At 41.1% G+C, this 25,065-nt stretch overlaps 1 protein-coding gene across 4 annotated transcripts in view; it reads left to right on the top strand.

The window, feature by feature from the left end:
• The window catches only part of LOC134342751 (disks large-associated protein 4-like), a 772,967-nt gene that overhangs the window by 445,386 nt on the left and 302,516 nt on the right, over positions 1 to 25,065 (top strand). The window contains exons 1-2 of one of the 4 annotated variants that reach the window (XM_063041266.1): positions 10,568 to 10,869; positions 17,710 to 17,745. The exons of 2 other annotated variants lie outside the window; for them this stretch is intronic. The gene's annotated coding sequence lies outside the window, so the exon portion shown is untranslated. Of the gene's footprint in view, positions 1 to 10,567; positions 10,870 to 17,709; positions 17,746 to 25,065 lie in introns of those variants that run through there. One more of the 4 variants, XM_063041265.1, reaches the window with a different exon arrangement.

The raw sequence follows: 25,065 nt of genomic DNA, 5'->3' as shown, positions 1-25,065 counted from the left end.
GATCTTACTAGAATTCTAGAGGTTTTTTTCCTGGATATCAAGTGGAGTGAATTTAATTGGGTGAAAAGTGGTTTCTGTGATCATGCAGATCTCAGGAGGGAGCTGTGATGGATCGTCACTTGGGACTGCTGACTGAATTTGATTACAAGCACTTCATCTTTATTCTTTATGCTGACAATCTGGGCTCTGCTGTTGCTGAAGATTGGGCCTTTACCTTGTTAACTGTTTAATTGTCTGCCACCATCTGGAAGCAGGTGTGCCACTGTTTGCATAGCACAAAAACAAATTTGTCAGCCCACAACAAAAGGTTGTGCAGGCCAACCTTTTTTGTCAATCTCACTGGGCTGTTAAATATTCAACCACATCACTGTGGGCCTGTAGGTCAGACAGGATAAGAATGACATACACGTCATCTCCTAAACATCATGAATGAAACTCATAGATTTTCACAATTCACAGTTTTGTGATCATTATTAATAAGAGTTCTGTTTTTATTAGAAGAAACTGATTTAAAATCGCCGGGTAACTGATAGGGCCCCTTACTGAGCCTGATCTTTAAATTTTAAAAAATGTTCAAAATAAATCTAAAGTTCAATGTAAATTTATTATCAAAATACATAAGGATCTCAGCCTGAAATGTCAACTGTTCACTCTTTCCGTAGATGCTGCCCGATCTGCTGAGTTCCTCCAGCATTTTGTGTGTTTTGCTTGGATTTCCAACATCTGCCGATTTTTTTCTTTTTTATCTTGCCATCTATTAACTTGAGATTCATTTTCTTGCAGGCATTTACAGGAAAAAGAAATACAACGTAATTTTACATAAACAAAAACTGACAAACAGCCAATGTGCAAAGGAATACAAACTGTGCAAATAAAAAAATAATGCTGAGAACAAGAGCTGTGAAGAATTTTTGGAAGTGAGTCTGTAGGTCATAGAATCAGTTCAGAGTAATAATGAATGAAGTTATCCACAGCAGTTCAGGAGTTATACCACTGAATATTAAATTCTGCGCCTGCCACATGGGATTTGAACTTGCCTTTATAGAACATAGAACACTTCAGCACAGTGCCAGCCCTTCGGCCCATTATGTTGTGCCGAACTTTTAACCTACTCTACCGTCAATCTAACTCTTCCCTCCTACATAGCCCTGTACCAATCTAAATATTTCTTAAATTTACCTGATGTAAAATCTTATGTATCTATATTTCTGGATTATTCCAAATGCTATCCCTAAGAATTTTCTCCAGCAATTTCCCTACAACTGACCTGAGGCTTACTGGTCCTTGTTCCCTTCTTAAACAGAGGTTCAACAGCCGCTCGCCAGTCCTCCGGGACCTTCCCTGTTCCTAGAGAGGACACGAAGATAATAGTCAAGGCCCCAACAATCTTGTCTTTTGCCTCCTTCAATAACCTGGAGTAAATTCCATCAGGCTCTGGGGACATCCACTTCAATACTCATTGGAAGGCCCAACGCATTTTCCTCCTTGACATCTAAATGCCCTAACGTATTTATACACTCAGCACTGATCTCCTGGTCCTCCATATCCCTTTCCTTGGTAAATACTGAAGCAAAGTATTCATTAGGTAGCTCACTCACATTGTCTGCATCCAAGCAAATGTTCCCCCCTTTATCCTTGAGTAGTCCCACCCTGTCCCGAGTTATTCTCTTACTCTTGATGTATGCATAGAATGCCTTGGGATTCACTTTAATCCTACTTACAAAGGACTTTTCATGGCCTCTCCTGGCTTTCCTAATTCTCTCCTTTAGTTCTTTTCTAGTTTCTTTATAGCCCTCATGTGCTTTGTTTCCATCCCCTTCCTTCCTTCTAACAGGAACGTACATTTCATGTAGTCTGTGAAATTGATCTTTAAACACCCTCCACAAATCTGTTGTGGACTTGCCAGGGAAAAGTTATTCCCAATTAATGTGCCTTAGTCCCTTAGTATGCTCATAATTTGCCCTACTCCAATTTAAAACTCTCCCACAAGGACCATACCTCTCCTTATCTATAGCTATCCTGGAAGTTAAGGAGTTGTGGTCATTGTTCTCCAACTGTTCACCCACAGTCACCTGGCCGGGCTGATTACCCAACACCAGGACTGGTACAGCCCTTACTCTCATTGGACCTTCCATGTATTAATTTTAAAAACCTTCCTGGATATACTTAACAAATTCTGCCCCATCTGAATCCCTTACACTAAGATGGTCCCAGTTTATATTAAGGAAATTGAAATCACCTATGACAACAACTCTATTATCTTTACATATTTTCTGTTCCTCAATGTTCCTGTGGCTATTAGGGGGTCTGTAGTTCAATCCCATCGGTGTGACTGCACCCTTCCTATTCCTGCGTTCCACCCAAATGGACTCGTCGTCTGGCCCCTCCATTGAGTCTGCTCTGAGTGTACCTATGATATTGTCTCTGATTAGAGGTGCAACTCCACCCCCTGTTTTACCTCCTCCTCTATCTTTTCTAAAACTTTGAAAAGATGATACCATTAATCACCCATTCCTGACCCTCTCTCAACCAAGTTTCAGTAATGGCTACAACATCGTAGTTCCATGTACTGATCCATGCTCTAAGTTCATCACCCTTACCCATAATAGTCTTAGCATTAAAATATACACACTTCAAACTATCCAACCCATCATACCTGTTACTTCAATTTTGCATTTCAATACTTTACCTGACATCTACCTGCTGGACCGATCCTTCCCTTACTGACCTAGAAACATAGAAACATAGAAAACCTACAGCACAATACAGGCCCTTTGGTCCACAAAGTTGTGCCAAACATGTCCCTACCTTAGAAATTACTAGGCTTACCCATAGCCCTCTATTTTTCTAAACTCCCTGTACCTATCCAAAAGTCTCTTAAAAGACCCTATCGTATCCGCCTCCACCACCGTTGCCGGCAGCCCATTCCACACACTCACCACTCTCTGCATAAAAAACTTACCCTTGACATCTCCTCTGTTCCTACTCTCCAGCACCTTAAACCTGTGTCCTCTTGTGGCAACCATTTCAGCCCTGGGAAAAAGCCTCTGACTATCCACACGATCAATGCCTCTCATCATCTTATAAACCTCGATCAGGTCACCTCTCATCCTCCGTCTCTCCAAGGAGAAAAGGCCGAGTTCACTCAACCTGTTTTCATAAGGCATGCTCCCCAATCCAGGCAACATCCTTGTCAATCTCCTTTGCACCCATTCTATGGCTTCCACATCCTTCCTGTAGTGAGGCGACAGGAAGTACTCCAAGTGAGGTCTGACCAGGGTCCTGTATAGCTGCAACATTACCTCTCGGTTCCTAAATTCAACTCCACAATTAATGAAGGACAATACACCGTATGCCTTCTTAACCACAGAGTCAACCTGCGCAGCTGCTTTGAGTGTCCTATGGACTCGGACCCCAAGATCCCTCTGATCCTCCACACTGCCAAGAGTCTTACCATTAATATTATATTCTGCCATCATATTCTCAGGTTCCCAGCCCACTGCAAAACTAATTTAAATTCTCCTGAGTAGCATCAGCAAACCTTGCGGCCAGGATATTGGTTCCTCTCCAGGTCAGTTGCAACCTGTCCCTCGTGGACCTTCCCCAGAAACATTCCAATAATCCAAGAACTTGAAACCCCGTCCTTTGTACCATCTCCATAGCCACTCATTCATCTGTGCTACCACCCCATTCCTACCTGCACTAGCCCTTGGAACAGGGAGTAATCCAGAGATTACAACCTTGGAGGTCTTTCTCTTCAGCTGCTTTACGAACTCTATATACTCACTCTTCTCTTTTTCTGCCCATGTCATTGGTACCAAAGTGCACCAGGAGCTCTGGTTGTTCCCCCTCCCCCTTGAGAATATCTTGCAGCCTCTCCAAAAGATCATGGACCCAAGCACCCGGGAGGCAACACACCATCCTGGTGTCTCTTTTGTGGCTAACAAATCTCCTTTCTGTCATCCAGACTATCGAGTCCCCTATAAATACTGCACTGCCTGACTTCTCCTTCCCCGTCTCTGTCGCAAGCCTCAGAGCCAGCTACAGTGCCACCAGCATGGCAGCTGCTGCTGAGATCTGATGGATCATACTTGTTGCTTAGGGGAATGGCCACAATGGAACCCTGCACTGACTTCTTAATCCCCTAACCTCTCCTGGCGGTCACCCATCTACTGTCTGAAGCCTGTACTCTGGGTGTGACCACCTCTCCAAAAGTCTCATCTATAATATCTTCAGCCTCCTGAATGATCCTGAGTACATCCAACTCCAGCTCCAATTCCTTGACCCAGTCAGTCAGGCGCTGAAGTTGGGCGCACTTCCCACAAATGTAGTCATCAGGGAAACCATCAGGTATCCTGCATGCCCACATTTGACAGTTGGAGCATTCCATCCTGACTACTCTGTACCAAAAAGGAAAAAGCCTAGCCTCTTCTTAACGGTGCCTCCACCTGTTGACGCCGAAGCTTGTTCAACCTGAGCCTTCACGTTCTATCACTGGCGCACTCCAACAATGGCCGCTCCGCTTGAGCCTACTTTGCGGCTGAGGTTAGGCCTCCGATGCCGACACTGAGGTGAGGGAACAGTTGATCCATTTTTGTCAGCAGTGCTTCAAAGGTGATTATTGTCTACAGTACCTGGCCACAAATATAACCGTAAAAATATTTCTGTTGGATCTTTAATATTGACTGAATGCAGAGAGAAACAGAGCCTTAGACAATGCAGTATTCCCTCAGTCTGACATTGGTGTCTTGGTTTCTCAGACTATCTTGGAGCCATAGAGTCACAGGACACTGCAGCACAGACATAGCTCCTTCACTCACCTGGTCCATACCAAAAGCCATCGATTTTGTACCCAGACCATAGCCCTCTATGCCCCTTCCGTCCAAGTACCTATTGAAATTTATCTTAAATGCCAAAATCAAACTCATTTCCATCATTTCTGCTGGCAGCTCATTCCATGCTCTCACCATCCTCTGAGTGAAGACGTTCCCCCTCATGTTCTCCTTAAACATTTCACTTTCATCTTTAACCCATGACCTCCAGTTCTAGTCTTTCCCAAACTCAGTGGAAAAGCCTGCTTGCATTTGCCTGTTTCTCATATGGCTCTCTCAGAAAACCTCTGAATCTTTGGAAGTAGCTATTTCAGAGACCCACAGAAGATGGCTTGTTAAATATATATATATATATATATATATATATCAGGCTAAGATGGATAGATTTATAGGAGACTTGAGAGTCCAGAGATTGGACAGTAAAGTGTAATTGATAAGAATTGGATCAGCCACAAGATGGTGAAGCGGGCTCGGTGGATTTATGGCCTACTTCTCTTCCTGCACTTTATGTTCTTATGTTGCAATGTTCTTCTTGGCCACAGGAATTTGTGAAAAAATTACCCTGCAAACACCAGTCCATTATCTCTCAAATTTACAGCCACAAAATAGCACCCCACAGAATGGCTCTGAGCTACAGACCCTTTGCCTGGGAAGAAGAATAATCTCATTTTATAGGGATAGCAAGTCGTTGTCTCTCCAGTGTATATATCCAAAGTACTGGTAATGCTCAGTCAATGACCAAGAGGCATTAACTGATGATCAACAATATACTCAGCTGCTTAAAGAAGGCAGAGACTTGAGACTGTTTCGGACCGAAACGGAATCCACAGATAGGCTTTAAAACATGTAGAACTGCAGCTCACAAGCATGTTAATCCTCAATTCTGGCATACTGAATGCCTCCTGATGGAGTTATCAAACTGGAACACTGGTGGCAATCTGTACAAGTTTAATTGAATTGGACGGATCATTTAAAATAAGCCATTAAATTACAATAAGCTGCCACATTAAAGGAACCGATACAATAAAAAAGATAATGGACTGCTTTTGAAAATAAATCTTTCTAAATCAATGCAAAGTACTACTTATCTTCACTTTACAAACTAAGACAAACTAAGATGAAAATTATGCTGAGTTGTGCTAAGTTACTCAAAATAATTATTTTTCAAAAATTAATTACAACACATCGCTGAGAGCTGAATGTCCAAGGATACATGGTGTATCGGAAGGATAGGAAGGTAGGCAGAGGGGGAGGCGTGGCGTTATTGGTAAGAAATGATATTAAATCATTAGAAAGAGGTGATATAGGATCGGAAGGTGCAGAATCTTTATGGGTTGAGCTAAGAAATTACAGGGGTAAAAGGACCCTGATGGCAGTTATTTATAGGCCTCCAAACAGCTGCAGGGATGCGGACTACAAATTACAACAGGAAATAGAAAAGGCTTGTCAGAAGGGCAGTGTTATGATAATTATGGGGGATTTTAACATACGAGTGGATTGGGAAAATCAGGTCGGCACTGGATCTCAAGAGAGAGAATTTGTAGAACGTCTGCGAGATGGCTTTTTAGAACAGCTTGTTGTTGAGCCCACTAGGGGATCAGCTGTACTGGAGGAGGTGATTAGAGAGATTGAGGTGAAGGAACCCTTAGGAGGCAGTGATCATAACATGATTGAGTTCACTGTGAAATTTGAAAAAGAGAAGCCGAAATCTGGTGTGTCGGTATTTCAGTGGAGTAAAGGAAATTACAGTGGCATGAGAGAGGAACTGGCCAAAGTTGACTGGAAAGGGACACTGGCGGGAAAGACAGCAGAGCAGCAGTGGCTGGAGTTTATATGAGAAGTGAGGAAGGTGCAGGACAGGTACATTCCAAAAAAGAAGAAATTTTCGAATGGAAAAAGGATGTAACCATGGTTGACAAGAGAAGTCAAAGCCAAAGTTACAGCAAAGGAGAGGGCATACAAGGAAGCAAAAATTAGTGGGAAGACAGAGGATTGGGAAGTTTTTAAAAGCTTACAAAAGGAAACTAAGAAGGTCATTAAGAGGGAAAAGATTAACTATGAAAGGAAGCTAGCAAATAATATCAAAGAGGATACTAAAAGCTTTTTCAAGTATACAAAGGGTAAAAGACAGGTGAGAGTATATATAGGATCGATAGAAAATGATGCTGGAGAAATTGTAATGGGAGATAAGGAGATGGCGGAGGAACTGAACGAGTATTTTGCATCAGTCTTCACTGAAGAAGACATCAGCAGTATACTGGACACTCAAGGGTGGCAGGGAAGAGAAGTGTGTGCAGTCACAATTATGACAGAGAAAGTACTCAGGAAGCTGAATAGTCTAAAGGTCGATAAATCTCCCGGACCAGATGGAATGCACCCTCGTGTTCTGAAGGAAGTAGCTATAGAGATTGCGGAGGCATTAGCGATGATCTTTCAAAAGTCAATAGATTCTGGCATGGTTCCAGAGAACTGGAAGATTGCAAATGTCACTCCGCTATTTAAGAAGGGGGCAAGGAAGCAAAAAGCAAATTAGAGACCTGTTAGCTTGACATTGGTGGTTGGGAAGTTGTTGGAGTCGATTGTCAAGGATGAGGTTACAGAGTACCTGGAGGCATATGACAAGATAGGGAGAACTCAGCATGGATTCCTTAAAGGAAAATCCTGCATGACAAACCTATTACAATTTTTTGAGGAAATTACAAATAGGCTAGACAAGGGAGATGCAGTGGATGTTGTATACTTGGATTTTCAGAAGGCCTTTGACAAGGTGCCACACGTGAGGCTACTTAACAAGATAAGAGCCCATGGAATTACGGAAACTTTGCATATGTGGATAGAGCGTTGACTGATTGGCAGGAAACAGAGAGTGGGAATAAAGGGATCCTATTCTGGTTGGCTGCCGGTTACCAGTGGTGTTCCACAGGGGTCCGTGTTGGGGCTGCTTCTTTTTACATTGTACATCAACGATTTGGATTATGGAATAGATGGCTTTGTGGCTAAGTTTGCTGACGATACAAAGATAGGTGGAGGGGCCGGTAGTGCTGAGGAAACGGAGAGTCTGCAGAGAGACTTAGGTAGATTGGAAGAATGGGAAAAGAAGTGGCAAATGAAGTACAATTTTGGAAAGTGTATGGTTATGCACTTTGGCAGAAGTAATAAGCGGGCAGACTATTATTTAAGTGGGGAAAGAATTCAAAGTTCTGAGATGCAACGGGACTTGGGAGTCCTCGTACAGGATACTCTTAAGGTTAACCTCCAGGTTGAGTCAGTAGTGAAGAAGGCGAATGCAATGTTGGCATTCATTTCTAGAGGAATAGAGTATAGGAGCAGGGATGTGATGTTGAGGCTCTATACGGCACTGGTAAGACCTTACTTGGAGTACTGTGGGCAGTTTTGGTCTCCTTATTTAAGAAAGGATGTGCTGATGTTGGAGAGGGTACAGAGAAGATTCACTAGAATGATTCTGGGAATGAGAGGGTTAACATATGAGGAACGTTTGTCCGCTCTTGGACTATATTCCTTGGAGTTTAGAAGAATGAGGGGAGACCTCATAGAAACATTTCGAATGTTGAAAGGCATGGACAGAGTGGATGTGGCAAAGTTGTTTCCCATGATGGGGGAGTCTAGTACGAGAGGGCATGACTTAAGGATTGAAGGGCACCCATTCAGAACAGAAATGCGAAGAAATTTTTTTCGTCAGAGGGTGGTGAATCTATGGAATTTGTTGCCACGGGCCACAGTGGAGGCCAAGTCATTGGGTGTATTTAAGGCAGAGATTGATAGGTATCTGAGTAGCCAGGGCATCAAAGGTTATGGTGAGAAGCCGGGGGAGTGGGACTAAATGGGAGAATGGATCAGCTCATGATAAAATGGCGGAGCAGACTCGATGGGCCAAATGGCTGACTTCTGCTCCTTTGTCTTATGGTCTTATGATTATGAAGCTAACAATTTAAACATTAGTTGTTATGAGAATATTGGTGAGGAATAGTCAGAGGGAATTGCCTTGGACATGTTTCCACATTCCCAGCTCATTGTCAAAGCTTCGTGCCAAGATTCACTTTATTAAATTATAATTTACTTTGGATGAGCTGATGAACTCTTTGTTGGTAATATTTGTTTCTGCAAAACAAATATCACCGTGGGTTTATCATTTTTTTCTCTTGTTTTTTAAAGCTAATGCTGTGTTGGTAGTATAATTGTGCATATGAGCATAATTTATTCTTTTGTGACATTGGTTCCTGTTATTAGATTGTTCTTTCTAATCAGGTTTAGATTGTTGCCAGGGGAATCATAAGGAATTGGCATTTGCAGAGAGCTGTAAATTGTGTTAATTAAATTATCACTCTGTGTATTTGTACTGCACCTCTCTATTACTTGGTTTCTGTGTATATATCTTAATGAGTCAGGATCCGATCTTTACTGCAGTCACAAAGTGGACATCACCAACAAGCTTGCTCAGAGTAGCAGTACCCTGCTGGGAAACTGCTTGATTTACTCGCCTATTTTTATAACATGCAATGCTTCGAATTCCAGGTTTTTTTGAGCAAAGCTTTCTTCTTTGTTATGTTCTACATAGCGCCTCTGTTTGGCTGGCCATTCAAAATCGCCTCTAAAGGAGTATGTATTACTGACCACATGTTTATTTGTGTGTATTTCTGTACAAAAGAAGATCCACTGGTGTCAATTCTTCATCATTACAATGCTGACTTTACAACCAGAAGTAATTGGCTTAGCACGTAAAATGAAAAGAAAAGATAATAGGGGAAAATACTATTTAAAGGAGAAAGGATATCTGAGAATACTGTTGATTCAAATTTGCAGGAAACAGCAGAATGACAATCCTCTGTTACAAAAATAATCTGTTCACTTCATAGAATTCATAAGACTGGCAGCTGCAGGGTTGACATGTGTCACAGATTTTTTTCTCTGCCAAACAGCAAATCCTTTTTCATCTTATTTGAATTTCAACATCAGGAAATGCATCAGAAAGAGCAGTTTAATGAGATTTACGGAAACACTCAGTGAGACTGAAAATCCGAAGTTAAATTGTTGTGTTTTGTAATGCCAAAACGTAAAACTAATTGGAAGAAAAAACAAGAGAGTTCGAAATGCAAGTGTAGTTTCGTTTTTACTTGTGCACTTATCATGTGGTAGCATCTTGACATGCAATTCACGTATTTTTACAAACAAGAATGCTTAATCAAAGAATATATTTACAATATCACTCAAATATTACTGAAATATTAATTACACAACATAGATGATAATTACTTCCATAAGGGCTGCATTCAATAGAATCACCTTCTTTTCATCCTCAAGCAGCCAGTATTCCTAACTTCAGGTAAAGCTTGTCCTAAAGTGGTAGTCTCATTGATACATTTTAAAGGCACAGGGATTATTGCCAGCAAGCAGGTGAGTTCGCAACCAGTTAGCAGTCTTTTTTCACCTGGCTGTATACAGTGCAGCAGCCAAAACAAAGTTTAAAATAACTGTAGGCCAAGGCTTTTGGTGATATCTACTGCTTAATTGGCAAGGATTAGTTCCCACTGTATCTAACCACATAGGTTACATTAAAGGAGGGAATTTGAAATCTATTCAAATTCGCAATAGTTGGAATCCAGAGAGCAGAAACCTGATTGGATGAGGACCAACCAGTTGGAAGGGACAGACTATGGGGGTATAAATACCATTGGACTAGACATGCCCAGGCATCATGCCTGATGAAGATGGTGGAGTTTGTCATCGAAGCGTCGGTTATAATCAATATTTGTACCTGCTTGGAAGCCTGAGAAGAGTTTACTTGTGAACCTGAATTATGTTAATTCACACTCCTCTGCGGAATCAGCCACCAAAAAGAGCTGCTACTTGAAGAAAATGTATGAAGAAGACATTTATAAAAGGTGTTCGTGCAAATATATGTGAAAAGGGTGGCTTTAAATATTATTAGATCATCGGATCAGGATTTCTCCAAATTGCATCCTCCTGAATCCAATTTTCATCAGTAAAATGTATGATGGCTACTAAAGATGACACGCAAGTAAGACATGTTAATCTCACTGACAGATGTGAGAAAGAAATTTTACATGATAGATTCTTTTACCACTTTTTAATTTCCCTTTTTCACTTGGAAGTAATTTATCTTGCACATAATTTATAGCTGTGGCTGCGTGGAGCTGTATCCGAACTCGATAATTAATTAATGCATTTCTTATTGTTAAATGTACCATAAACTGCTTTCCAGTAACACTGATTTACCTGCCTCTGTTGGATGTAACCACTTCAAACTGAATGCATTTTGATGGAGCTTATACTATAGCAAAAGATGATCAAGAAGCACAAAGAACAGGCTGAAGCTGCTCTGTCTGGTGCTACGTATTGGCTTATGATATCAGGACAGGTACTTTATGATTCTAAATTTATAAATTTGGTAATACCATGTTGCTATTGAAGTAGAATAATCCCTCTCATAATCTGTGTGCAATGTGGTATAGTGGCAACAAATTTCATTCTTTCCTCCAGTGCTTTGATCCTTTTCATTGATGATGTGGAAACACCATTTTTTGCCCAAACTTGTAAGCTGTCTTTCCTAAAGCCTCTCATCCTTTATTCCTTTTATGTTCCCTTCTGTTTCTTCCATGAAAGCATCCCCACTGCCCCCAACTCTTTTTTTATCTTCACTTCTCATTCTACCTTCTTTATTGTCCTGCACATGATTCCCTGCCACAGTCATTTCACCCAAATGTAACAATTTTTGATGGGCCAAATGGCCTAATTCTGCTCCTATATCTTATGGTCTTACAAGAGATTGGGTCTGAGAGGGAAATGAATCCGCCATAATGAAATAGTGGAGCAGACTCAATGGTCTAATTCTGCTCCTATATTTTATGGTCTTATGATCTAATCTTATCACCTCTGTAGCAAGATTTACTCTGCTTTTGTCACTGTCAGCAGCAACACAACTATTTCCTAGGCTGCATGAATGGTCTTCATTCTCTCCTTATGGCTCGTGTTTCTGACTCTTCTCTGCATCTCACCATTTTATATCACTGTTTTCCTCCCCAAGATCTAAACCTGATACTTCTCATCAGAATCAGAATAAGAAAGAGATTTATTATCCCTGACTTCTCTGACATAAAATGTGTTGCTTTGCATCAGCAGTACAGTGTAAAGGCATAAAATTACTACAAATCACAATATAAACGGGGTAGTGTAGCGGTTAGCATGACGCTATGACAGCTCAGGATATTCAGAGTTCAGAATTCAATCCTGGTGCTGTTCTGTAAGGAGTCTCCTGTGGAATGCTTGGGTCTTTCCTGGGTGCTCCGGTTTCCTCCCACAGTCCAAAGACACGTTGGGTAGATTAATTGGTAGTTGTGAATTGTTCCATGTTGAAGTTAGGGTTAATCAGGGTTGTGGGGTTGCTGAGGCAACGGAAGGGCCTATTCCACATTGTATCGCTAAATAAATGAATAAATTATTAGGGCCTGAAAAAAATGGAAATAATGAGGTAGTGTTCATGGGTTTATGCGCCATTCTAAAGTCTGCTGCTGGAGGGGAAGAAGCTGATTATGAATTGTTGAGTGTTGGTCTTCAGGCTCCTGTACCTCCACACTGATGGCAGTAAGGTAAAGACAGTATGACTGGGATGGTGAGGGTCCTTAGTGATGGGTTGGATGCCATCGTCTTGAGGCACCACCCCTTGAAGATGTCCTCAGTGGCAGTGAGGGTTGTGCCTTTCACTAATACTGCTCTATATTTTCATCTCTTGTGCGGACCTATTCATTTGTCAAACTGGTATTCTTTTCCCTCTTCAGGATCAGAGAGGGGATTCTTCAGTGCACAGTTGGGAAATTGCCACAAGATTGGGGCCCAGCATTAAGTTCTGTGTGGAATTCATTGAGAGCATGTAGCAATGGATGCAGTACCATCTGTTCACGACTAAGCCATAGATTTCTGCGTCCAGTGTGTGTGCTGAAGTTGGAATAGTTGAACGATGGTAATTCCAAATGGGACTGCCAGCTCCCGTTAGGAGCTGTTGCATCATCCACTCCCACCATCACAACTAACAAGTATGAAGGTGTTGCTGTACAATTTAGAAATCTGAATGAACCCTGATTTACACAGGGGAAAACAGGTTAATACATGATACTCCATGTTTTTTAAAGTTTTTTTTAATATTATTTCAGGGTTGTTGGTCCAAACTTCATCAACTTATATATTCTAAATAGAAGGTGAATGGTGAAAGATTGCAGCATGCTGTTGTGCAGAGGGATTTAGGAGTGCTTGTCCATGAATTGCAAAAAGTTGGCTTGCAGGTACAACAGGTTATTAAAAAGGCAAACGGAATGTTGGCCTTCATTGCTGGAGGGATTGAATTCAAGAGCAGGGAGGTCATGCTGCAACTATATAGGGTACTGGTGAGGCTGCACCTGGAGTACTGTGTGCAGTTCTGGTCTCCATACTTGAGGAAGGATAGAAACATAGAAATGTAGAAAACCTACGGGACAATACAGGCCCTTCGGCCCACAAAGCTGTGCTGAACATGTCCCTACCTTCGAACTACCTAGGCTTTACCCATAGCCCTCTAATTTTCTAAGCTCCACATAGCAATCCAGGAGTCTCTTAAAAGTCCATATCATTTCCACCTCTGCCTCCACCTCCACTGCCAGCAGCCCATTCCATTACTGGCTTTGCAGGCAGTGCAGAGGAGGTTCACCAGGTTGATTCCAGAGATGAAGGGGTTAACCTATGAGGAGAGATTGAGTCACCTGGGACTATACTCTCTGGAATTCAAAAGAATGAGAGGGGATCTTATAAAAACGTACAAAATTTTGAAAGGGATAGATGAGATAGAAGTAGGAAAGTTGTTTCCATTGGTAGGTGAGACTAGAACTGGGGGACATTGCCTCAAGATTCAGGGGAGAAGATTTAGGATGGAGATCAGGAGAAACTGTTTTTCCCAAAGAGTGGTGAATCTGTGGAATTCTCTGCCCAGGGAAGCAGTTGAAGCTTCTTCACAAAATATATTTAAGATACAGTTAGGTAGATTTTTACATTGTAGGCAGAATTAAGGGTTATGGGGAAAAGGCAGGTAGAGGGAGCTGAGTTTACAGACAGATCAGCCATGATCTTATTGAATGGCGGGGCAGGCACGATGGGCCAGATGGCCTACTCCTGCTCCTATTTCTTATGTTCTTATGTTCTTAAACTTATAAAATACCATTCAGATCATGCACTTCAAAGTTCAAGGTAAATTTATTATCAAAGCACATGCTAGATTAAAAAGATTAAGGCTTCAAGGTCAAGGGTTTACGATAAACTGGTGGTCAGCTCATTTCTCTGTTTCAGCCAAGATCCCCCACCTGAGCCTGTCCCATCTGCCTGGGTCTGACCCATCTCTCCCTCTCTTCTCGTTGCCACCACCGAGTCTTGGGTTCCTGCCACCAGGTTCGGGAGTAGTTGTTGCCCTGCAGCCGTCAGGCTCTTGGGTCAGTTTCACGGGTCTCAGCACTGAACAGGCTCTGTGGCTATGGCCTGCACCATTGGGCTCTTGGGTCAGCTTCGCGGGTCTCAGCACTAAATGGACCCACAGCTGTGGACTCACTTTCAGGGACTCTGCAGTTCATGTGCTGTGTATGATTTGTTTACTTTTTTATTGTTTGTTCTTTTTTCACACATTGGATGTTTGCCGGTCTTTTTTGTGTGTGGTTTTTCATGGATTCTGCTGTCTTTCTTTGTTTTGTGGCTGTCTGCAAGAAGATGAATCTCAAGGTTGTAAGTGGTGTACAAATACATACTTTGATAATGAATTTACTTTGAACTTTGACTTTTATGTGTCACCATATTCTACCCTGAGATTCATTTCCTTGCAGGCGTTCACAATAGAATAAAGAAATTCAGTAGAGTCAATGAAAAGTTACACACAAGCAAAGAATGACAAACATCCAATGCTCAAAAGATGACAAACTGTGCAAATACAAACAAAACAAATAGAAACAATAACAAATAAATAAATATGTAAATAATACTGAGAACGTGAGTTGTAGAATTCTTGAAAGTGAGACCATAGATTGTCAAATCTATTCAAAGTTGAGATGAGTGCACTTGTTTTAAACAGAAGAATATTGAAAATATAGGATTGAATTGTGCTCAAGCTTAACAGTTTAATACTTGTCAGGCTTTCCACTTCCTGGAATATTTTTGAAATGAGTTATTTTAAAGTGCTGTGTTGTTGAAATAAAGAAAATGTACAGGTTTTGATAGCCATAGGATTGAAAGGGGAAAGGAGTGGGGAGAGGGGTGGTGGTGGGGGGGTATAATGTCTTCATTAACTACCTGGATTTGTAGTTATCAGTCATGTATTTTCTGGAGCTTCTTATTGATGGAGGTTGCAGAGAAATGTCTCTACATTTTTTCCAGAATCCGTTGTTTCTGCTTAATTTGAGCCATATTTCTTTAATTATTTCTGCCTCTCCTGGGAGAGGTGAATGAAGCAAATAAATGACTAGTTTTCTTACAAGTAGCTTTTAAGTAAGAAATTCTCAACATCAACTTTGAAAACATGAAGTATTGTATAAATTAAGAATGTTGACCTACTATTTTGATACTATTAATTTTGAAAGGTCATTTTGAACTATACAGGAGAAAAATAATTATATTTCATCTAAAGATGCAAGAAAACTTGAAGTTTGTGTATGTTTGCAATATGTTTTCAGAATAATGAGATTTAGTAAATGTAACTTTTCAAGATTTTGAAGGTGTGTTTTGAATGTATGAACATAGTCCTTTCCCGTTAGTGATTTCTGTACCCTGTTCAATTGTCCCTTTGTTGTGGACTTACTTCCTCATTTCCACACCTCACTGAACTTCCTCTCCCTTCTCCTTTACTAGATTTCTTTCTTCCACCATCCTCTTCGGACTCAGTAGCTCCATGCATTTCAACCAGGTTTTCATTGCACTACAAGACAGCTTCCCTCCATAAATACCAAACGCCCAATTTATCCCCCCCCCCCCACCATCCCAATTCAATTCACCATAGGTCTTAGCCATTGCCCACTGGTACACCACCTCCTCAGCACTCTCTCTGCACTGGTGATATCCTGACAGAGTAAATAGCAGAGCAGAGATATTGAAGTGGAGGTACAGCAATAAAAGTCACCTTACTTAGTAAACTGCTCTGTTTTAAGAGTAGGGAAGCCAAAAGTATACCTCTCCCATGAAAATTAGGGTTATAGGTATATAATGTGAATAAAATCAGACTCAGTAACAATAATCTTGTGACCAAACCATAACACAAGAGATTCTGCAGATGCTGGAAATCCAGGGTAGTGCACACAAGTACTGGAGGAACTCAGTAGGCCAGGCTGCATCTATGGAGGGAAATAAATGGTCAAAGTTTCGGTCCTGGTGAAAGGTCTCTGCCCAAAACCATTTATTTCTCTCCATAACTGCTGTCTGACCTGCTGAGTTCTTCCAGCATTTTGCACGTGTTATCCAAAACTCACTGCTCTATCTTGCTACAGTATCATTAGCTAGTGCAGCCACGGAATCATATCTTTTAGTTTTCCTTCTCAACACTTTGCCATAACAATTCTTGAATCTGATTTGTAGTCAGTCTCACTACAGAGAATTGGCTGGCAAAATAAGTGTAAAGTTCAAGAAAAAGTGATGATAGGAACTCAAATTATAATATAATAATAATGCTGCTTTGACTCCAGTTAATTAGACAAATGAGCTTAATGGGCCTTATCTTACTTCAGAGTCACTGTTCTGATAGTCTTCCAATTAATGTTTACAGTAATCGTTCCTGGAATAATGTTTATTTCAAAGCCACTAACATTGTTCTCATTATATAGACAAACCTGCTGCAAGCCAACATTTAATATTGCTTAATTTCTTTCAATTTATGATGAGAAATTTCAACTATGCCAAAGGAATGAGTAGAAAGAATCTACTGTAAAGATGAAGCCACACTCAGGTTGGAGGAACAACACTTTATATTCCGTTTGGGTAGCCTCCAACCTGATGGCATGAACATCGACTTCTCTAACTTCCGCTAAGGCCCCACCTCCCCCTCGTACCCCATCTGTTACTCATTTTTATGCACACATTCTTTCTCTCACTCTCCTTTTTCTCCCTCTGTCCCTCTGAATATACCTCTTGCCCATCCTCTGGGTCACCCCCCCCTTGTCTTTCTTCCCGGACCTCCTGTCCCATGATCCTCTCGTATCCCCTTTTGCCTATCACCTGTCCAGCTCTTGGCTCTATCCCTCCCCCTCCTGTCTTCTCCTATCATTTTGGATCTCCCCCTCCCCCTCCAACTTTCAAATCCCTTACTCACTCTTCCTTCAGTTAGTCCTGACGAAGGGTCTCGGCCTGAAACGTCGACTGCACCTCTTCCGACAGATGCTGCTTGGCCTGCTGTGTTCACCAGCAACTTTGATGTATGTTGTTAGCAGAAAGTAAATATGTTTTTAGGGTGAAGTAATCAGTGTCACTTTCATTTAACAAGCTAACTCAAGAAGTTTCCTTCCTTTTCTGTTTGCTACAACTTCAATAGTGCAGAGAATCCACATTGCAGTAACTTCAATTAGTGAATAATATACAGTACTTTTATATTGTACACCACTCTCAATTCATCTTTCGGTTTGTCAGATAATAAAAAGCTAACACCTTTTGTCAGATGTACTTTTCAATAACACACAGCTTCACAGCCACTGAAATCTGTCATTGTCAGCTGACTGGAGAGCTGCAGGCTGTCACAGATTGTCTCCACATAGCTGTCTTTCGCAGCACTTTGATGTCAACCTTGACAGTATTGTTGCTCTTCTATTCTATAGAGGGCTTTGTACCAAATCATTTCCTTGTTTTCCATCAGGGCAAAAAGAAAACAATTGGATTCTGGAAATCTAAGGTAAATACGGATAATGCTGGAAGCACTCAGGTCAGGCACAGAGAAACAGAGGTGACGCATCAAGCTGAGAATCCTTCAGCACAACTGGAAAAGTGAGAACAGGAACTTGTTTTTTTCCCCTCATGTACCTTTTGGATCCAGCTTGTTTAATTTTCCTGTTCTGTCTCCAGTTACTGGATTTAAAGTAGTTGTTACCTTGATAAATTTAGTCTGCCCCCTATGGCCTAGATAATGTGGATGTTTCCAACAGTTGGCGAGTCTAGGGCCAGAATACAAGCACAACCCTATAGATCAGGGATGAGGAGGAATTTCTTTACCCAGAGGATGGTGAGTCTGTGGAATTCATTGCCTCAGACAGTTGTGGAGGCCACGTCATTGGGTATATTTAGGTTGATTAGTAAGGGTGTCAAAGGTTATAAGGGGAAGGGGGTTGAGAGGGATAATAAGTCAATCATAATGGAATGGTGGAGCAGGTCTGATAGGCCGAATAACCTAATTCTGCTGCTAAATTTTTTAATCTTAAGGATATTCTGTCTTTTAGCCAACATTCCTTTTCTCAGCAACTTAAACACACACTTGTTTTCACATTTTTTTTTCAGTTCTGATGAAGGGGCAGTGACCTGAAATATCAAGTTTGTTATTTGACCTGTCTGGTGGCTCTGGCTTTTTCCTGTCTCTGTCTTCCATGGTTTATGTGGGTGTCAAATTATTTTACACTCTGGTACTGAGAGACTGTGTCTGACTCAGTAAATCTAATGATCGTTATCCCTCTTCCCCCAGTGCTGCACATGTCTAGTTAGCGATTCGACCTTGTCCTATCCCATAAATATGTCAGATAGTGTTTCCTAGAATCAGGCAAACTGTCAGTGTACCTTCAGGGAGGCAGAGCTGATTTTTTTAATATCATGGTCAATGTATTTCTTTCCATTTTATATATGAGTCATGAGCTTGATTCCAAAGCAAAGTGATACAGTAAAGATATGAATGCCTAGTTTGTGGCTGCAATTGTGTGGGCAAGCAGGAAGCAAGATAATTAATTGCTGATGGCATGGGTATACAATACATGGTAAAGGAGACAAGGTCTATTGACAATCCTTGCATAGTTTCCTTCACTGGAAACCACTTTCTTAGAAAGAGGCAATATGCTGCAAGAAAGTATAGAAGCTATCCCTACTTTACTTTACTTTACTTTATTATCGCCCAACAATTGATACTAGAGCGTACAATCATCACAGCGATATTTGATTCTGCACTTCACGCTCCCTGGGGTACAAACAGATAGTAAACGTTAAAAATTTAAGTTATAAATCATAAATAGAAAATAGAAAAGTGAAAGTAAGGTAGTGCAAAAAACCGAGAGGCAGGTCCGGATATTTGGAGGGTACAGCCCATTATGGAATGGCTTGCATGATGTGACTATGGGAGCAAGGATTGCAGTGGTGATCAGTGGAGTAAAAGTGGAAGCAGAGACAGTGGGGTCATGCAATCACAAAAGAGTGAAGGAAAGCAGTAAAGACAAGAATGGAAAGTATTAGGGTGATCGGTCTTCAGAGAAGAACAGAGAAGGCTACCTACTTGAAGAATTTCAGTAAATCTGTTAGTATTACTTCTGTCCTGGGATCAACTTCCAGCTTTTTTTCACATGTGAGGTATGTTTCAACTGGCCCTTGAGGAATTGCCAATAGAGCTTAATTGAGCAGATAGTAAGCTTCTCTTTTTCAGCAGCACCAAGAGATCACAGCTGACTTGCTTCCAGTCCAGTCTTCTAGCTTTGAGGTGGATGTTAAGTACTAATGTGGGACCCAGAAAACCTGCCACCAGAAAGGTAGGAGATGCTTATAGAGTTCATAAAGTTATGCCGCATGGAAAAGGTCCCCCTTGTCCTAGCTGCTCCATGTCAACCAAGATAGCCCATCCAAGCTAGGCCCATAACCTTCTAAATCTTCACAATTCACGTTCTGTCTAGATATATTTAGAAATTGTTACTGTACCTGCGTTAATCACATCCTCTAGCAGCTCATTCCACATATATACCACCCTTCATGTGAAAAAAATGAAGTTCTCCCTCAAGTTCCTGTTAAATTGTTTGTTCAGGTGGTTGGGAATGATCCTGGGAATGAAGGGGTTAACGGGGAAGGAATGTTTGATGGTTCTGAGCCTGTACTCACTGGAATTTAGAAATATTAGGAGAGATCTCATTGAAACCTACTGAATATGGAAAGGCCTAGATAGAGAGGACATGGAGAGGATGTTTCCAATAGTGGATGAGTATAGGACCAGAGGGGACAGCCTCAGCAGAAGGAAGTTCCTTCCAAAGCAAATGTAATGATATGAGAAGGAATTTCTTTTGCCAGGGGGTGGTGACTCTGTGGAACCCATTGCCATAGGTGGATGTGGAGGCCAAATTGTTGGGTATATTTAAAAAGAAAGTTCATAGGTTCTTGATTAAGGGCATTAAAGATTACAGGAAGAAGGTAGGAGAATGGACTTGAAAGGGAAAATAAATCACCATGATTGAATAGCGAAGCAGACTCAATTGTCCAAATGCCGAATTCTGCTTCTATATCTTATGGTCTTGTGGTTCAGAGAGCTTGTTCTTTCCTTTTGCTTATTTAAGCTGCTAACATGAAGTTTTCAGTGCCATCTCAAATGTTCCTTCTTCATTTTAAATTAGTATGCATCATAGATTTCCAAATGTCAAAAGGAAGTGGCACTTTGTCATGGAGGTTTTGAGAACGTCCTTGAACAATTTCCTCTGTCCATCAGATAATCACTTACTATGATAGAGGTTTTGGGAGTCTGGTGACAGGTGTTTGAATATCATACTGTTTAAGCTCATTAGATCTGAATGAGTTTAGTTGGGGCCCAAGAATTGGAAAAATATACCTGGAAGAACTTTCTGCCATTAGATTTGGAAGAGTTTGCAAATTTAGCATTGATGGTACTTCTTCAGTGCTTAGAGGTCCCTGCTGTATAATCCACAGCTTAAAAGCATACAGGAGGGCAGGGACCATTGATTCCTAATGGACAATGATGTTTTTGTAGGCTTTTAAATCTTCTTCAAGCACTTTCTCCCTCAGATGGCCAAAGGCTGTGTTACTCTATTGAGGATGATGGTGAATTTTATTCAGAAAGGCTGCCTTCAATGAGTGGTCATTTGAGCAATATAGGAAATGAACCAATTTTCTGGGTTAATATTGTGACCCTTTATTGTCAGGGGCTGCTGTTGAAGAAGGGAATTGTTTCTCAGTTAAGTGTGGTGCCCATTCTTATCTACACATCAGTGAACTGGTCAGTGATGTTCTGGGCCTTGTCCTAAACATGGCTGTGATTTTATAGTGGGGATGACAGCAAAGGTATCGATCTTTGCAGCTCTATAGTCATGGAAATTAAAGCAATTTTTGGACCCCTGTGCATTTGTAGTTCAAGATAGAAATCTTGTGAAGAATGCTGTCCTCCTCCCTTGGCTGAATCGCTGCACCTTTTCACAGGGAAATCTCTTGAATTGATAAACTAATATTTCTGGCAAATATTTTTGAGATACTCACAATCTGCAACATGAGGTGTAAATTAATTTTATTGGTGTACAAATCAATAATTATTGCATCGTAATCGATGTTATTTCACACATATACTGCATATGGTAATTTGCTGATAATATAGATTTTAATTTTATGTTTCACCTTTCATCCAATCATTAATAAACATCTGTAAAGATCTGTAAAATTTTCAGAAAGTTAATTATTATTTTTCTTTCATTTAACTTTTTTTTGTTGGTCATGGATGATGTTTAATTTAGTTTCCTCTCCATCTTGATGGCATTCTTGCTGCCAAATGCCATATTTGTTGTTGCTCAACAGTATCTGATGTTGAAAAAAGGGAGGTTTTTTGGTGGGAGCTGCCTTCTGAGTCAGCAACAAGTTCTGTTGGCATCAAGTTCTGTACCATAAATCTCAAGCATGTTAATCATGACTTGATCTTTATAATTTGCAATCTTTTCCAGGTACATTAGCATTAATCAATTTCAGTGTATGAACTGTGTTAATATTGTTATGAACTGGCCAGTCCCTGTTGGAGAAAATGACTGCAAAAGGATTGGTTTCTCTAGTGTTGCTTGTCTTGACACTGTTCTTACGGGTCAGATCATTACACAGAACACAGAAGTGGAGGGTGTGTGGAATGCACTGCTGGTGGCGGTGGTGGGAGCGGATAAAATAGGGTCTTTTAAGAGTCTCTTAGATAGGTACATAGAGCTTAGTAAAATAGAGGGCTATGTGCCAGGGAAATTCTAGGCAATTTCTAGAGTAGGTTACATGGTCGGCACAATTTTGTGGGCTGAAGGGCCTGTAATGTACTGTAGATTTCTATATTCTATGTTCTAACAGTAAGGTCGAACAAGGTAAAACAACAACAGTGCAGAATAGTGCAACAGCTACAGAGAAAGTGCAGTGCGGGTAGACAATGAGGTGCAAGATCATAGCAAGGTAGATTGTGAGATCAGGAGTCCAATTTATCATACTAGGGAACTATATAAGTCTTATATCTGTGAGGTAGAAGCTGTCCTTGAGCCTGCTGCATCAGTTTTGACCACAGCCTCAGTGATATCTGAATGATGATCTGTGTTTTCCTCTTCCTTGGCACTACTCCAATCAGATCTTGTCTCCCCTCTTCTGCATCATCTGAGAGCCAATCAAGTGTGCCAGTGAACATAACAGTTTTTTTAGTGTGACGGGGATTTTTGGGGGAGATATTTGACAGTGAATGAGGGAGTTGTGGGTTGCAAGTGTCAGGTTTGCAGCAGCACTAGGTGTGGGTAAACATCACTGTTAGATATAAGAGCATTTTGATTAAAACTGTGGTGCGATCTAAACCAGGGGAAATTACATGTAGAAAAGTAAATACAGTGGATTCCAGTTAATTGGGCCATTGATTAATTGGTGCAACTTCTTATTTGGGACCACTCTTTAAGAATAAAAACTAATCAAGAAAATGGCTGGGATTTCCTTCTTTTATTTGGAACACTATGCCAGTTACTTGGGACAGGACACTGTTGCCAAACAGTTTCTAACTGGCATCAGTTACTTGCACTTGTGTGGCATTCAGACACTACACCGTGCTTCAAGTGAACAGTTTTTAAGTAGCATCAGTTGTGTGTATTTGTGTTCAAAAAGCAGTGATTTTTATCACTGATAGTTGGCAAGAGAAAAGTAGTAAAACAATTCAATGCGGTTCCCAGCATTCAGGCTTGGAGATGACAGAAATGGCCAGGAGTGAAAATCAAATGATTTCCCTACTTCAACAAGTTAGGACCTATGAAAATTTTTAAGGTATCGACAATCGCCTTGAATGTTGCAATAAATAGGAAGATTTGGAGGATGCAATGATCAAAGTCACTGTGTGAAGGTAGTCCATTATCTGCTCTAGGTGTCTGTGCTGATTTTGTTCATTTACGGTCAATCAAAAATACATGGTAGTGTACACTGGATGAATTCCTCCATCTATAACTACTAGGAACTAATACACAGTTTTACAGCACTGTTGTAGTATTGGTAGTGTTCTAATTTGTTCTCTACTTCATTTAAATACATAATTCATTACTCAGTTTGTCCTTTTTTATATCTTTATAACTATTTCCATAAAATTTCAGCTAATTGGGGGCAGTCGCTTAATTGGGCCAAAATGTACTAGTTGCAATTAACCGGAATTCAGTACTTTCAGTATAAGACATCTGATCTTGACTACATGAGATTGGCGAACTTCTTGATGTGTTGCATAAGGATACTTGAAGCTAAATTCATAGAGCATAGAAGACTACAGCACAGGAACATGACTTTCAGCCCACAATGTTGTGCCAAACTAATTAAATTGGTAATCAAATGCCTACTAAACTAATCCCTTCAGCCTAGGAGGCTCTTGGACACATAAATGTGCACAAAATAGAAACATAGAGACATGGAAAACTTAGAGCACAATACAGGCCCTTCGGCCCACAATGCTGTGCCAAACGTGTACTTACTTTAGAAATTACCTCAGGGGCCGGCTGGTGGCGCAATGATATCAGCGCCAGACCCGGGAGTGGAGGTTTCCGGGTTCGAAACCAGTCAGGTCCGCTTCTGAGTATGCTTTCCATCCGTGCCGGGTTGAATATCAAGATTGCAACGCGACCTCATAAAATAAAGGGAAAAATACTGCGAAAATGTCTGTGAGGAGTGGCGAGCCACACAGTCTCTCTCTCTTTCGCTCCGCGCCTTGTAAAAAAGCCATGAAAAAGATGTCATCACGGACGCATGCACGCACATGCAGACGCGCACACACAGACTCGCACGCACGCAGGCACACACCAAAAAATAAAGAAATTACCTGAGGTTACCCATAGCCCCTCTATTTTTCTAAGCTCCATGTACCTATCCAGAAGCCTCTTAAAAGACCCTATTGTATCTGCCTCCACCACCATCACTGGCAGCCCATTTCACACACTCACCACTCTCTGCATAAAAAAAAACTTACCCCTGACATCTCCTCTGTACCTGCTTCCAAGCACCTTAAAACTGTGTCCTCTTGTGTTAGCCATTTCAGCCCTGGGAAAAAGCCTCTGACTATCCACACGATCAATGCCTCTCATCATCTTACACATCTCTAGCAGGTCATCTCGCTCCTACGAGAAAGACCAAGTTCACTTAACCTATTCTCATAAGGCATGCTCCCCAATCCAGGCAACATCCTTGTAAATATCCTCTGCACCCTATCTATAGTTTCCACATTCTTCCTGTAGTGAGGTGACCAGAACTGAGCACAATACTCCAAGTGGGGTCTGACCAAGCTCCTATATAGCTGTAACATTACCTCTCGGCTCTTGAACTCAATCCCATGTGGATTCATTGTGGATAGAATTGTGATCACTATCTCCAAAATGCTCTCCCACTGAGAGACCTGACACTTGACCAGGTTCATTTCCCAATACAAGATCAAGTACAGCCTCTCCTCTTGTAGGCTTATCTACATATTGTGTCAGGAAACCTTCCTGAACCCACCTAACAAACTCCACCCCATCTAAACCCCTCACTCTAGGGAGAAGCCAATCAATATTGGGGAAATTAAAATCCCCCATCATGACAACCCTGTTACTACAACACCATTCCAGAATCTGTCTCCCTATCTGCTCCTCAATGTCCCTGTTACTATTGGGTCATCTATAAAAAACACCCAGTAGAGTTCTTGACCCCTTCCTGTTTTTAACTTCCACCCACTGAGACTTAGTAAACAATCCCTTCATGACTTTCTCCTTTTCTGCAGTTGTGACACTATCTCTGATTAGCAGTG

The sequence above is a fragment of the Mobula hypostoma genome, chromosome 2 (genome assembly GCF_963921235.1).
Source record: "Mobula hypostoma chromosome 2, sMobHyp1.1, whole genome shotgun sequence".
NCBI lineage: Eukaryota > Metazoa > Chordata > Chondrichthyes > Myliobatiformes > Myliobatidae > Mobula > Mobula hypostoma.
The sequence above is the reverse complement of the archived record's forward strand: the minus strand, read 5'-3'. Positions and strand labels throughout refer to the sequence as shown.